At 38.6% G+C, this 13,057-nt stretch overlaps 1 long non-coding RNA gene across 1 annotated transcript; it reads right to left on the bottom strand.

The window, feature by feature from the left end:
- Positions 1-3,324: 3,324 nt before the first annotated feature.
- Positions 3,325-11,522, bottom strand: LOC103094864 (uncharacterized). Its single transcript, XR_008917543.1, has 3 exons — positions 11,191-11,522; positions 9,324-10,404; positions 3,325-3,588 (listed from the first exon to the last, which is right to left on the bottom strand). It is a non-coding gene; the product is annotated as an uncharacterized LOC103094864 (long non-coding RNA).
- Positions 11,523-13,057: the final 1,535 nt, after the last annotated feature.

The raw sequence follows: 13,057 nt of genomic DNA, 5'->3' as shown, positions 1-13,057 counted from the left end.
AAGATATTTATTAGTGCCTCCTCTCTAGCCATCTTACTATGTGAATTAAACCTTCCATGTGTACATACACATCTTAAGAAAGGAACAAAATTCACTAAAACTAAACAAAATATCAATTGACAGTTTATACAGTGGTAATTGTCCCAGACATTTGTATCCACTGTTCATTCCTTAAACAATGAATCTATGATCCCACATTATTTTTTCTAGACACCATTCTTTGGAGATAACCTCAGTCCAGAGGTAAGTTATTTGATTTTCCAAACCTCAGAAAATTAAAAATAGTCAATGAGATAGTTGTGTAGAGTGGGGTAGGGCTATTAAAGAAGAGAATAATGATAAATAAGAGATATTCAGAGCAGTGGGAAAAGCATTGGGTATAGAGTTGAAAGCCCTGGGTTTGAATTATTTTTTTTTCTTTTAAAAAATTTGGACATTAGTTTTTTTAAACCTTTACCTTCCATCAAATCAATACTAAGTACTGGTTCTAAGAGTGGTAAGGGCTAGGCAATGGGGGTTAAGTAACTTGCCCATGGGGATATATCTAGGGAGTGTCTAAGACCAAATCTGAACCCAAGACCTCCCATCTTCAGGCCTGGTTCTCAAACCTATTGAATCACTTAGCTGCCCCCATTAACAATCATTAAATGTTTTTTAAGTTCCAGATTTTTTCCCTCTCATTTGCTCCTCCCCCACCCACTGAGAAGGCAAGCAATATAATATCAATTATTCATGTAAAGTCATGCCAAATATATTTCCATATTAGCCATGCTGGAAAAAAAGAAAAAGAAAGAAAGAAAGTGAAAAAGTATACTTCAGTTTATACCCAGAGTTCATCAGTTCTATCTGGAGTTGGATAGCATTTTTCATTATGGATCCTTTGGAATGATCTTATTAGCTCCTCACTGTCTTGATCCCAGAGCTGTCTTTAATAGTTGATCATCTTTACATTATTGCTATTATTACATATGATATTCTTCTGGTTCTGTTCCCTTCACTTTGTTTCAGTTCATATAAGTCTTTTCAGGTTTTTCTGAAAGCATCTTGTTTGTCATTTCTTATAGCACAATTACTCAGCTGATGAGTATTCCCATAGTTTCCAATTCTTTGCTACCACAGAAAGAACACATACACACATATACATATATATACATATACATATATATATACATATATACATATAGTTTGTTTGTTTAAAGAGGTCCTTTTCTCTTTTCTTTGATCTCTTTGGGATACAGACTTAGTAGTGGTATTGCTGGGTCAAAGGGGATGCACAATTTTATTTCCCTTTGGGATCTGCCATTTACTTACTACTTGCATGACATTGGGTAAATAACTTCTCTGGGCTTTAGAATCCTTATCTCAAAGCAGAAGTAAGTTGAAATCCCCTTTAGATTTTGGTTTAACTTTTTGTACCTTAAAAGCCAAGAATGTGGCGAGGTAGACTGGAAAGACTGTCTTATTTAGGGCTTAGCTTTGCCTTTTTGCTTTTCCCCATACACATCTACATGGGAGAAAAGAAACTTAAGGGTCAACAAAACTGGGAACTCTGAACTTTGGAGCTACTGGTGAATACAGTACCTACTAGTTGTAGTCTAGATACTGAGGTTGGAAGATATATCAAATGTTTACCATAAACTGGAGTGAAATCTCTGATTGATTATTGCTGTTCAAGAAAATGTTAATTAGATTAAGTATTCTTTGCTGAGGTGAGGAAGCATTAATATAGTTTAGATTTTTGTTAAAATATGATTTTTGATGCTCAAAAATGCATTTATGCAAACAACTAATCCAGGCAAATGAAGCACTAGCATTCTAATAAACTAATGCCTTTTGAAGAGATGCAGATTTTTCTGCATTACCATAAATAACCACAACTCCTTTACAGTAATTCTTCATGGTTCACCAGTCTCTGTCTTTCCCTTGGGTAACTATTTCCTCCTTTTTTTCCCTTCAATTTCCTATTCATCTTTGAAGATTAAATATATAATATAAGCCAGATAAAATTGGAATGGGACAGAAATATTGTTTGAAGAATGACTTGTACATGTCTACTTTTAGAGAAAGAATAATAAATAGAAATAAGCAAGACATATTTTTATATATACATATATCTTTTTGTTAAATGATACTTTCTCTAATAGAGGAGAAAGAGGAAGAGAGTTACCTGGGAATTTTAACATAATAAACACATACATAAATACATTTAAATAAAAAAATATGACAAATGATTGGAGTGGGGTTAGGGAGTGGTAGGAATAGGGACTGGATCTGTGATTTCATTGATGTAAGAAATTCCTGGAGGCAGCTAGGTAGCTCAGTAGATAGAGGGGAGGCAGGCTTGGAGATAGAAGGTCTTGGGTTCAAATGTAGCCTCAGCCACTTCCTACCTGTGTGACCCTGGGCAAGTTAATTAACCTCAGTTGCCTAACCCTTACCCTTCTGCCTTAGAACTGATATTTAGTACTAATTCTAAGAGTGAAGCTAAAGTTTTAAAAAAATGGAATTCCCAGGTGAAGAAACTCCTTCTACAGTGCAGCTTGACACCTTCTCTGCAATCTACAATCTTAGGGAATTGCTTAGAGCACTAAAATGTGAAATGACTTATTCAAAATCCCAGTGCCAGTATGTGTCAGAAACCTAGTTCCTCTTGGCTGCTAGGTTTGAATCTTGACTTTGCCACTCATTTGTCTGTGAGACCTTAGATTTCTACCCTGCTGCTTCTCCCCTGAATTTGCTACAATGTCTAGAATGGTCAATGTTTTTATACTTGCAGAATCTGTGACTTTTATAGTGTGGTTAGTAACTCCATTCAAATAACCCTTCCCACAGCTTAGAAGGCTGATTGTCTTTGAGAGAGATGCTCTAAAAATTCATCCCCTGGTCAATGAATTTGATAAAACTCCAAATTTAGCCAGATTAGTCCTCAGCTAACATATATTCCATTATTAGGTTCATGTTTACAGCCTCTCCCCTCTCCCCCCCCCCGCTTGGTAGAACCTAAAGGAACTCACATTGAAGACTGAAGCCTTTGAGAACAGGCTATAATGAAGTTCTGGCAGAGATATTTAGCTAGAGAGATACGACTATGTATACAAACATTGGTTGCATTTCACCATCAGGTTTCTAAAGGTATCCCAGAAGGGATGGGGTTTACTTTTTCTATTGCCATTGGCTAAACTCCCATTCCATTGTGTTCCCCCTCACTGTTAGCAGCCAATGATTAATATCCTACTTCCACTGAATCAATTAACATAAAAAAGGGACATTTGTTTGGAGCATGCAGCATCAATAGAAGGAAAAATATTTCAGTGCCTTTGAGCCATATTCTCCCCTGTATCACTGTGATCTCTTGGGAGAGTTTATTCAGACTTAATTCAGTTTCTGTGTAGCATTGGTCCCACCAAGTTTATGGCTACTGGATGTGTCCAGTCTCGGTTACTGATGGGTTGTGTCCCAAAGGTCTCATGTATGCTTTAAGACCTTAATACTGAGTTGGCTGGCTGCAACATCTCCTGGACCTCTTGTGGCTTATTCTCTTCACCTTTCCAAGCTCACAAGGTCAGAGCCATCTTCATTTTCCTTCTCCTAAAACAGAAAAGAACAAACCACAAAGAATCAAGACTATATAGCCCAAAGACTCTCTTTAGTTTCCTTTCCTCACAGTGTATAGTAAGGCAGAAGGGAATGAGACCAAAGAGGACCAACTTTAGTGACTAGTGAATGTACTGAGTTCTAACTATAGAACCCATCCCAAAGGCTTACCCTCATCCTGTGGCTAGCTAGAGAAGATCTGTGTTTACTTATCTCTTGCAGGCACTCCAGTTGCACACACAAGAGTGCCATTATGGCAGCAGGTTACCCAGCTTCTTCCATGTAGAGGGTTTACTATGGCAATGATGCTGCTCCCTGCTTTCCAGCATGTCTTTCCCTCCCCCCACTATATATGCTTTAAGTGTCCACTATTTCTTGGTGTGGATACTCTCTTCATTCTTTGAGAGTTGTTATAGTCAAAAATTCATGATCCCAAGTAGAGGGGCAACCTGGAGATGAGCCTTTCTGAACTAGTCCTTGAACAAAAAACGTAAAATCATTCCGTCATCAGACCTGTATTTACTGCCTTTCCAGCTTGGAAGGATCTGTCAGAGCCCTGCTGACATAGCCTTTTCCAAGTAGAGGATCACCTCTACTCTGCGAAGAAACAAAACAGGATTGTCAGGAAGAAAAATAACAAACACCAAGTAGAATTTCATGATAATCCCAAATCTGTGCTCCTGTGAAGATGCTGTGGGAATTCAGGAGTAGCATCATAATGCTGATTTGGGTCAACTCTGCTATAGTAGATAAGATTTTAGTAAGTAGAGAAAAATTGGGTGTTCAAGCCAGGTTGGCAAGTGTGAACAAAGAGTGAGAAACAATGGGAGTAAAAGTTCTACCTCAGAAATCGCAAGGAGATTGTCCTGATTTTATATGTTATTTGTTGTTCAGTTGGTTTTTAGACATATTTGATACTTCATGACCACCTTTGGGGCTTTCTTGGCAAACATTCTAGAATGGCTTACTATTTCTTCCTCCAGACCATTTTATAGATAAGGAAACTGAGGCAAACAGGGTGATGTAGCTTGCCCAGGGTCACCCAACCAGTAAGTGTCTGAGGCTAGATTTGAACTCATGAAGATGAGTCTTGACTTTGAGCCTGGTACTTTATTCACTGTGCCACCTAGCTGCCCTATGCTATTACAGTCCCCAGCAAATGCCTCATCCCAAAACTTATTTCCCTCTTTATTCTACCCTTAGTCCATATGGAGAATATTTCATAGTTCTCTAATTTTGATTGATATAGTATTTAAATTAATGTCCAATACTCCAAGTATTATATTTTATAAAGTTTATTAATAATCACTTGATATAAAGGAATAAAAAGGTAATTATCTAACAAAATATAAGGTCCTGTGAGCAAATTCTCCTGCCACTCACCTCACACCACCTCTACCAAATGGGGTAACAGGAAGAGAGAGCCAGAGGAGGGGCTACACACCATTTATAACCTCCTTATGTCAGCACATCATGTGAGAAGGAGAATGGGGCGCTGGGAATCATAGTTTTTAGGGTAATAGATTCTAATTACACAATGAGAACATTACAATGTAGTGAGAGATGTCAGAGAACTTGGATACAAAATCCCACTTCTGTTACCGACTAGTGGGTGATTTTAGGCAAGTCAGTTCCCCTTTTTTGGTACGTAATGAGAGTTGGAGCATGTCTGGATTGTCTAACATGAAGGCAACCTGCTTCTCTGTGTTATTCCCTTACCTCATGCCAGGGATTAATCTCCTTTAGGAATTCTTTGGAATTCTGAGCCTGGGACTGTCTAATTCTTTCTCTCTCTCTTTCCTCCCCTGTATGCTCTGTCTTGCTATAACCAGAGAGTAAAGATCATCATCGTTCATAGCACAGGTGTCGTGATCTCAACCAGAAAGTGGGATATCTTCCTTTCCTCCTTTCCTTTTACTCCATGGCTCTGAGAAATGGGCCCCTGGTGCTGCTATTTCTGTTCTGTTTTTCTTCTCAGTGTTAGGTGTAGGTGGTAATCCCCACCAGACCCAGGAGTTTTATCCATGGTGACCTTGAAGCCAGGATTGCAGACAGGATGTTGCAGCCAGCTAGCCCAGCAGAGAAGTCCGCAGGTGCCAGGAGCCTGAAACTTAAGCCTGAGGAGGGTTTAGGACTTGGAACTGTATTGAACTTGGATTGTGTTCTATAGGAACTGAGCTAAGTGTGAACCTAATCCCTTCCCCTCCTGAGACTGAGGTGGTTTGGGGGAGGAGGAGAGATTTTACCTCCCACATGTTGTAGAGTGTGTTTTTATATTTGTTAAGTATTCCTTTGTAAAATGTAATCTAAGGGTTAGTCATTAAATGCAACTGGGCAGAGGGTGGGTAGGAGACCTCACCCCTACAATCAAGGGAACACCATCACTGGGGTTTGGAGTCAACAATACCCTAAACCCCCTTTAAGGATACTAGAGAACTCTGGAGAAGGGATGAAATGGAATCTATCTGACCTTTGGATAGTGAGGGGGAGGGTGTCTGGGTAGTCAAATGGTACATGAAAAAGGGGCACTAGATTAGATGCTCTTTAAGGCCATTGATTCTAGTTCTCTGTGTTATATTCTTATAAGTAACTCTCCTTGAGGAGTAGATACTAGACATGTGAGTTCATTAATATTGAGATCTCCCAGATGAAGGCACTCCTTCGACCAATGTACACTGGCGCTTCTCTGCCAGTTGCCCCAGGCAAAGGGAGCCTCCATGACTTGCCTAGGGTCTCACAACCATTATGAGTTAGGGGCAGAACTGGAAAACAGGCTTTCCTGACTCAGAAGCCATCTCTAGCCACGACACCACCTCAATTCTCCTTTAAAGTAGAGAAAATGCACTCTTTGCGAAGTAAACTTGTTTCTGAATCTCTGCACATGGCAGCACCCAGAGCAGCATTACATTGGTACAACTCACAACTCTTCTGGAATGGTACCTTTGTCCCTGGCCTAGCTCCCACCTCACCACTGATCCCTACTTCCACACTTAAATCACCTCAGCATAATGGTCCATCGCCCTCTCCTCCTTTGTGCTAGTTTCTGAAGATGAGATAGTTCTTGTCAATGTCAATCCATCTATTTGTGCCCTTGATCTCATTCCCTCCTGTGCCCTCCTTTTGTTGTCCCATCTCTCCCTCTCATTTTCAGTTTCTTATTCACTGTTTACTAACATGTTTATTCCCCTCATCCTTTAAAAAGCAAACAAACAAAACCAAAACAGCACAAAAACTTCACTTAGACTTACCTACTATCCCCTCAAACTCTCATTCTATTTCCCTTCTTCTTTGCAGAGCTAAACTCCTAAGAAAAGTTCCGCTTTCATAAGGTGAAACATTTGGACTTGTGATGGACAGTGGGGATCATTTTGCTTATAACCTTTATATTCATGGAATGTCCCAGACATTTGCTCTTGCAGCTTCTCATTGGTTTGTGCTCCCACCCAGAGTTTCCTTGGAGATACACCAGAATTTGATTCATTTTTAGGATTTCACAAAAATTAAAGAGGGCCCTCAGTTCCAATGTAACAACTTGGTCTAAAAGTAAATAAAATATAGAATAGGCTTCATTTCATAAAAAATACAAGGGTCTTACTTACTCAAGATTCGAGAAATGGTTGATAGTTAAGAGTCCTCCTTTATTATCTCTCTAGGCCTTTTCAGAATCTATACAGGTCTCTTTACTTAAAGGATTTTTCTGGGTGAGCCTCCCTAAACCCCACTAGGGTCAAACATTTGAGGTTCCTAGAGTCAAAAAATTTGCCACTCCCTTATTCTCCTAGAGATCTATATAGACTTCTAGGTTTATAGTTCCACTCTGGATAGAGTACCCTAAAGGAAAAACAGACAGGGTGAATAAAAAGCTGCCGCCTCTACCTTCTCTAGACATTCAGAGTCCACTTAGTTCCTCATAGTATTGATGAAAGTCAAGTTCTAGGTTTTCTCTTTCAACGTCATGGCTCTGTCCCTTGTTTCTCCTTCATTCTTCTAGCTCCTCTGTCATTCTGTGTCTCCATCTGCTATCAGTTCCCACTTATTTTTTAGGTTAGAGACAAATGTTCCTCTGGAACGACCAAGGGAATTATAGCTCAGGGACAAATTGCATATTTCTGTATGAAGCCCCTTATTTCCTTGCCTGACAATTCTCTCTCATTCTAGCTCTATGAGCCTCTGCATTCCAACTTTCTGGTAATCACTTGTGTATTAAAAGGGAAGTCCCAAGTTGGAATAATCAAACATTAATCATCATTAATATAGTAACAGAGGGACAACAAGTACTCCAAGGGGATGAGACGAATTTATACCTTCTCAAAAAAGTTTACCTTGTAGAGAGATTTTTATACCAGAATAAGGATGCATTCTTAACACCAGAATAGTGAGCTTATCCTTGAGCTAACAAGGATTTGCTACTTCATCAAATAGATATTATCTCAAAGATAAGGACATAGAGGCTGCATGGGGGACAATAAAAATTGGAAAATGCTTCATCACACCCACTACAAAGTTGTAGAACGTAGGATTTGGAAGGGCCTCGAGACACCCATGTGGTCCAACTCCTTTAGTACACATATGTGGAAGCTGCTTTTTTTCTAGTCCATACATTTAGTTAGTGGAAGAGCTAGGACTAGAGTCCGAGTCTCTTGATTTAGTCACAGTACCAATCTGTCTTTCCAACAAATTTTCCTGCTTATTTTTTTATATTTCTAATCCTTCCATAAAAAAATCTCAGTACCACAATTTTTTGCAAATGGGTATCCTATCCATTAATACTGGAATTCAAATACATGCTATTTAATTGTTGACACTATTTCCATAGCACACTAGAGCATACTTTTTAACATAAAGGGATGGGGGAAGTAATTCAGTGGGGGAAAATATTAAACAAAAGGTTTTCTTTCCTAGGGAATTACATATCAATATCCTAAAGTGACATTAAAAATGCTAGTCTCTGAAAAGGCACAGAATTAAAAAGTCATGACAAAGCTAGCCAGATTTTGCCCAGAAGTGTGATTTTCCTATTCAGTTTATTTATTTATTAATTGATTGATTGATTTTTCCTGCAAATCCCGGTCTTTATAGCCTTTGAAGGCAAAACCCTGAATTGTAATGGGCAGTGCTGTCCACCTAGTTATTCTTCTTGTTCAGTGCCAAGAGAAGACAATCACTGCTATTTTTGTTAACATCTTCATAAGCCAACAACCACAGGTCCTTAAGTACAAGACCTAGCAAGAAACCTCCCCTTAATCTAAAGATATCAATTTGATATTTTTTTGACTCTTCAGTGATGGTATTGATTTCAGATACAGATTTGATTTTCTTTTATGGAGAAGGGAGCAAGCAATTTTTATAGCATTTATTATATGCCAGGTGCCTTAGAAATATTATATAATTTTATCTCACCACAACCCTGCAGGTAGGTGCCATTATCACCCCCATTTTACATATGAGTGCACTGAGGCAGACAGAGGTTGAATGACTTGCCCAGGGACACCTGTCTAGCAAAGTATCTGAGGTACTGTTTGAACTTGGTTCTTCTTGACTCCAGGTCCAGTGCTCTATGCACTACCTCTCCAGCCCCTGTCCTTTTACTTTGTTTACATCTCCTGCTCACTCATAGTTTACTTGTATGTGACCAGGGACAATCTGAACTAGAAGAAAGCTCTCTCCTATGGCAATGATTGCAAATTTCCAAACTTTCTGGAGCAAAAGTCCATAATCAAATAACTTACCCATTCATGACAATCTGAGTAGCTGGAGAATATTTTTTTCTACAGTAGATCCAGAGTTCTGGACAAATTCACACACCCACCATTGGGGTCTTCTTGTATTTTTGGTGAAATCCCATACTTCCCAAGAATCATCATCAATGATGATGTGTTGTGGGATGAAGGGGTCTCTAGTGACCTTGATGCTTCCAGTGATTTCTTTTTTTTTTGTATTTCTCCCTAAAAAAAGAAAAGAACATCTGAACAGAAATTATTCTAAACTTCTATCTTTTTTTTTAATATGTATGGTATGAGTGTAGAGAGAACATTGAATTTTGTTCTTTTGAAGGCAAATATTATTGGGGGTCAGGGGAAGAGCTTCTTCCAAATATATAACTATCCCTTGGTCTAACAATTTGCACAGATCTCAGAAAGGTTGACTATCAGAGGCATCTAGGTGGTGTAGAGGACAGAGTTCTAGAAGACCTCAGTTCAAATTTGGTCTCAGATACTTACCATTGTGTGACCTTGGGCAAGTCACTTAACCTCTATTTGCCTCAGTTTCCCTTGCTATAAAATGGGGATTGTAAAAGCATCTTCCTCACCAGATTATTGCAAGGATCCAATGAGTTAAATTTGTAAAGTGCTTAAGCACAATGTCTGACACAATAGGGATCTTTTACATAGATGCTAGAAGAATTAATCTCCACTCTTATGCTGGACAGAAAAGCTCTGAGTTTTCAAAACTCATATCTTAGAATTACTGTCTTAAGACTCAGAAGGGGACTGAGAGGCTATTTAGTCTATCTGAACAAAAATCTCTACAGTATCTTCAATAAAGGAATATGGAGGCTGTTGCCAATCTGGAAAGCTGCCACAAGATGAACTTACAGTTGGTGAGGGGGAGGTATTAAAAAAAGAAAATACTAATATTCCTGCAATTGAAGCTCTAATTGGGTGCAAAGACAAGATCATGGTTCAAGAACAAACTGCCTTTTAAGTGGAATACATTTTTTGAAATAACCTGGGCTTAGTTTTTGAGTTGATTGTGAATCAAAGTGAGTCAGCGCAGCCTCCTTCTATTCACTGGCTACATCAAAAGACCCTGAAACAGAATTAGAAAAAAAATACATACACACATAGGCAGTGGTAAGTCTTGAATTTATATAATTTTAAATGTTTTAAATTACAGATTGACTCAGTGAGAGTCTTGTGGAGTCAAAAGACCTGGGTTCAGATATTGCCTCTGCCACTACCTGTGGCCTTAGGTGGGAGTCTTTATTTCCTTGAGCCTTACTTTCTTTTTTTTTTTAACACTTGCCTTCCATCTTAGAATTAATACTGTGCATTGTTTCCAAGGCAGAAGAGTGGTAAGGGCTAGTTAATAGAAGTTAATTGGTGACTTGTCTAGAGTCACCCAGATAGAAGTGTCAGAGGCTGAATCTGAACCCAGGACCTCCCTCTCTTCATGTCTGGTTCTTTACTACTGAGACATGTCACTGCCCATGATTTTATTTTAGAGTTTAAAAAAAATCTTAAAAAAAAAAGATTCCAAACTTAAACCCTGCCAAGAAACCATTTTCATATTTACAGCAGAACACAAAAAGGATTATATAAGAAACTGCAAATCTCCATTTCATATTGCTTTGCTTGGTTGTTGACTCAGGTCTTTCAGTCAGTTATTCAAGAAGTTTTTATTACTGTTACAAGAAACACTATGTGGCATGTGGCAGCCACTGCTCTGTGTACCGAGACTACAAGGAAACTAGTTCCTGACTGCAAGAAATTTACCATTGACATAATGGAGAAATCCAGAGGAGTGCAGCCTGGTGGAAAAGAAGAGACAGCTTCACTGGACGCCTTTTAAAATTAGCTATATGTTGCAACTTACTTGCACCCACTATGGGCCTTTCTATTTCCCTCTGTGGGGCGCACACTGTCATTATCTTCATCCATTTGGTCTTTCCTGTGTGGATGGATTAGCTAGACTTCTGGGAGTGATTGTAGATCTTTTCCAAGAGGCATGCACTCAGAACAACGTCATCTGAAAACAAGGTTCATCAGTATTCATTAGGAATCCCTTCTCAACCTGGACTCTGCATTCCATCCCCTTTATCACAATGGTGAATACTTTTTATGAACATATATCTAATTGCTTTATGCTTCTCCTGATGTTTAGCATGGATTCCATTCCCTTCCATGCCTTGCCTTGCCTTGCCTTCCCTTCCCTTCCCTTCTCCTCCTTTCCTTTCCCTTGCCTTGTCTTCCCCTTCATTTTACAGATGAAAAAACTGAAGCAATAGGTAAATAACTTGCCTAAGGTCACACAGCACATAAGTGATGCCATAAAGGGGCAGCAAGATGGCTCAGTGGTTTGAAAGTTAGACCTATAGACAGGAGGTCTTAGATTCAAATCTTGCCTCAGACACTTCCCAGCGGTGTGACCCTGGACAAGTCACTTGACCCCCATTGCCTAGCCCTTACCACTCTTCTGCCTTGGAACCAATACACAGTATTGATTAAATTAAATTAAAAATGAAAAAAAAAATACACAGTATTGATTCCAAGGCAGAAGGTAAGGGTTTAAAAAAATGTAATTGTGAAATCTTTAATGAAATAAAATAAAAATGCATACGAGGCAATGTTAATTTGTGGCTTTCTAAGTCAATATGTGATCTGTAAAGATTTGTTCCTTTTTGAGTTTGACACCACTGATCTACATCTCTCAGTCAGTTATGAGATAGTTATAAGGTTCTTATTTGAATATAGGTTGTCATGGCTTGTTTATTCCCTTCTAATTCCTTTATTGAAAATGATATCAATTCATAGTATAGATGACTTTGTGTAGTTGGGAAGATTGGCATGCAGATCAGTAATAGATATTTTCTTGATCAAAAAATTTTTTTTTTCCTGGAATCAGTTGGGCCCAAGATTTTTTCCCCAGGACTTTAGTATCTTTCCCTCCTTTAGATACTTTGTAAAGCAATGCCTTCACAATTTTGCTGTGTCTAGTATCAGTCTCTTAGAGATACTGATCCATTCTGGTACTTTCTCTGTATTTGTCTTCTTTGGGCTATTTCTATTTCCTTTGTAAACACATCGTTACTTTCCAGACTGCTCTCCACCCTGACTTTCTCTGCAATTTCTCCAAACCAGGTATGTACATCTTAAATTCCACCTTTCAGCTCCCTTTAGAATATAAGCTCCCTGAAGCCCAGGACTCTCTTCTTGTATTTGTATTCTACAACACTGACTAATGTGTAGCCTGGCACATAATAAATGCTTAATAAATATTTGTTGAGCGATTGACTGACCAACCCCAGGAACTATTGATCTAAGTGGGATGTGTTCACTATCCTTAATGGCAAGTAAGTTTATGGTAATAATTTTTGCAAATCTTTTCCATTTTTCTTCTATTTGTAGCACCCTTTCTGTTTTATCCTTGAATGCCTTTGGTATGACTTTGCTTGGTTGGAGATTGCCAAGCTTTTTTTAGACTGCTTTTATCCTCCACTACTTCTCTCTGCTTTATGAAATAATACTGCTCATAATCATCCATCATTCTCCTTGATTAGATTTTACAGATGAGCTCATATTCTAAATCAGTGTTGGCTTTGGCAGCCTTCTCTCTCCATTTGGCAAGTAAGTCTTGCTGACTAAAATGTTTTTGGGCTTCTTTTGGTCTCCTTGTAGCAATTAATTTGTTTAACTTCTGGATGAAATTATTATAGTTAGTGGTCAATGTTACTTCTTTTGTT

Source organism: Monodelphis domestica, chromosome 3 (assembly GCF_027887165.1).
Source record: "Monodelphis domestica isolate mMonDom1 chromosome 3, mMonDom1.pri, whole genome shotgun sequence".
NCBI lineage: Eukaryota > Metazoa > Chordata > Mammalia > Didelphimorphia > Didelphidae > Monodelphis > Monodelphis domestica.
Note: the sequence above shows the minus strand (reverse complement) of the source record. Positions and strands in the feature narration are given on the sequence as shown.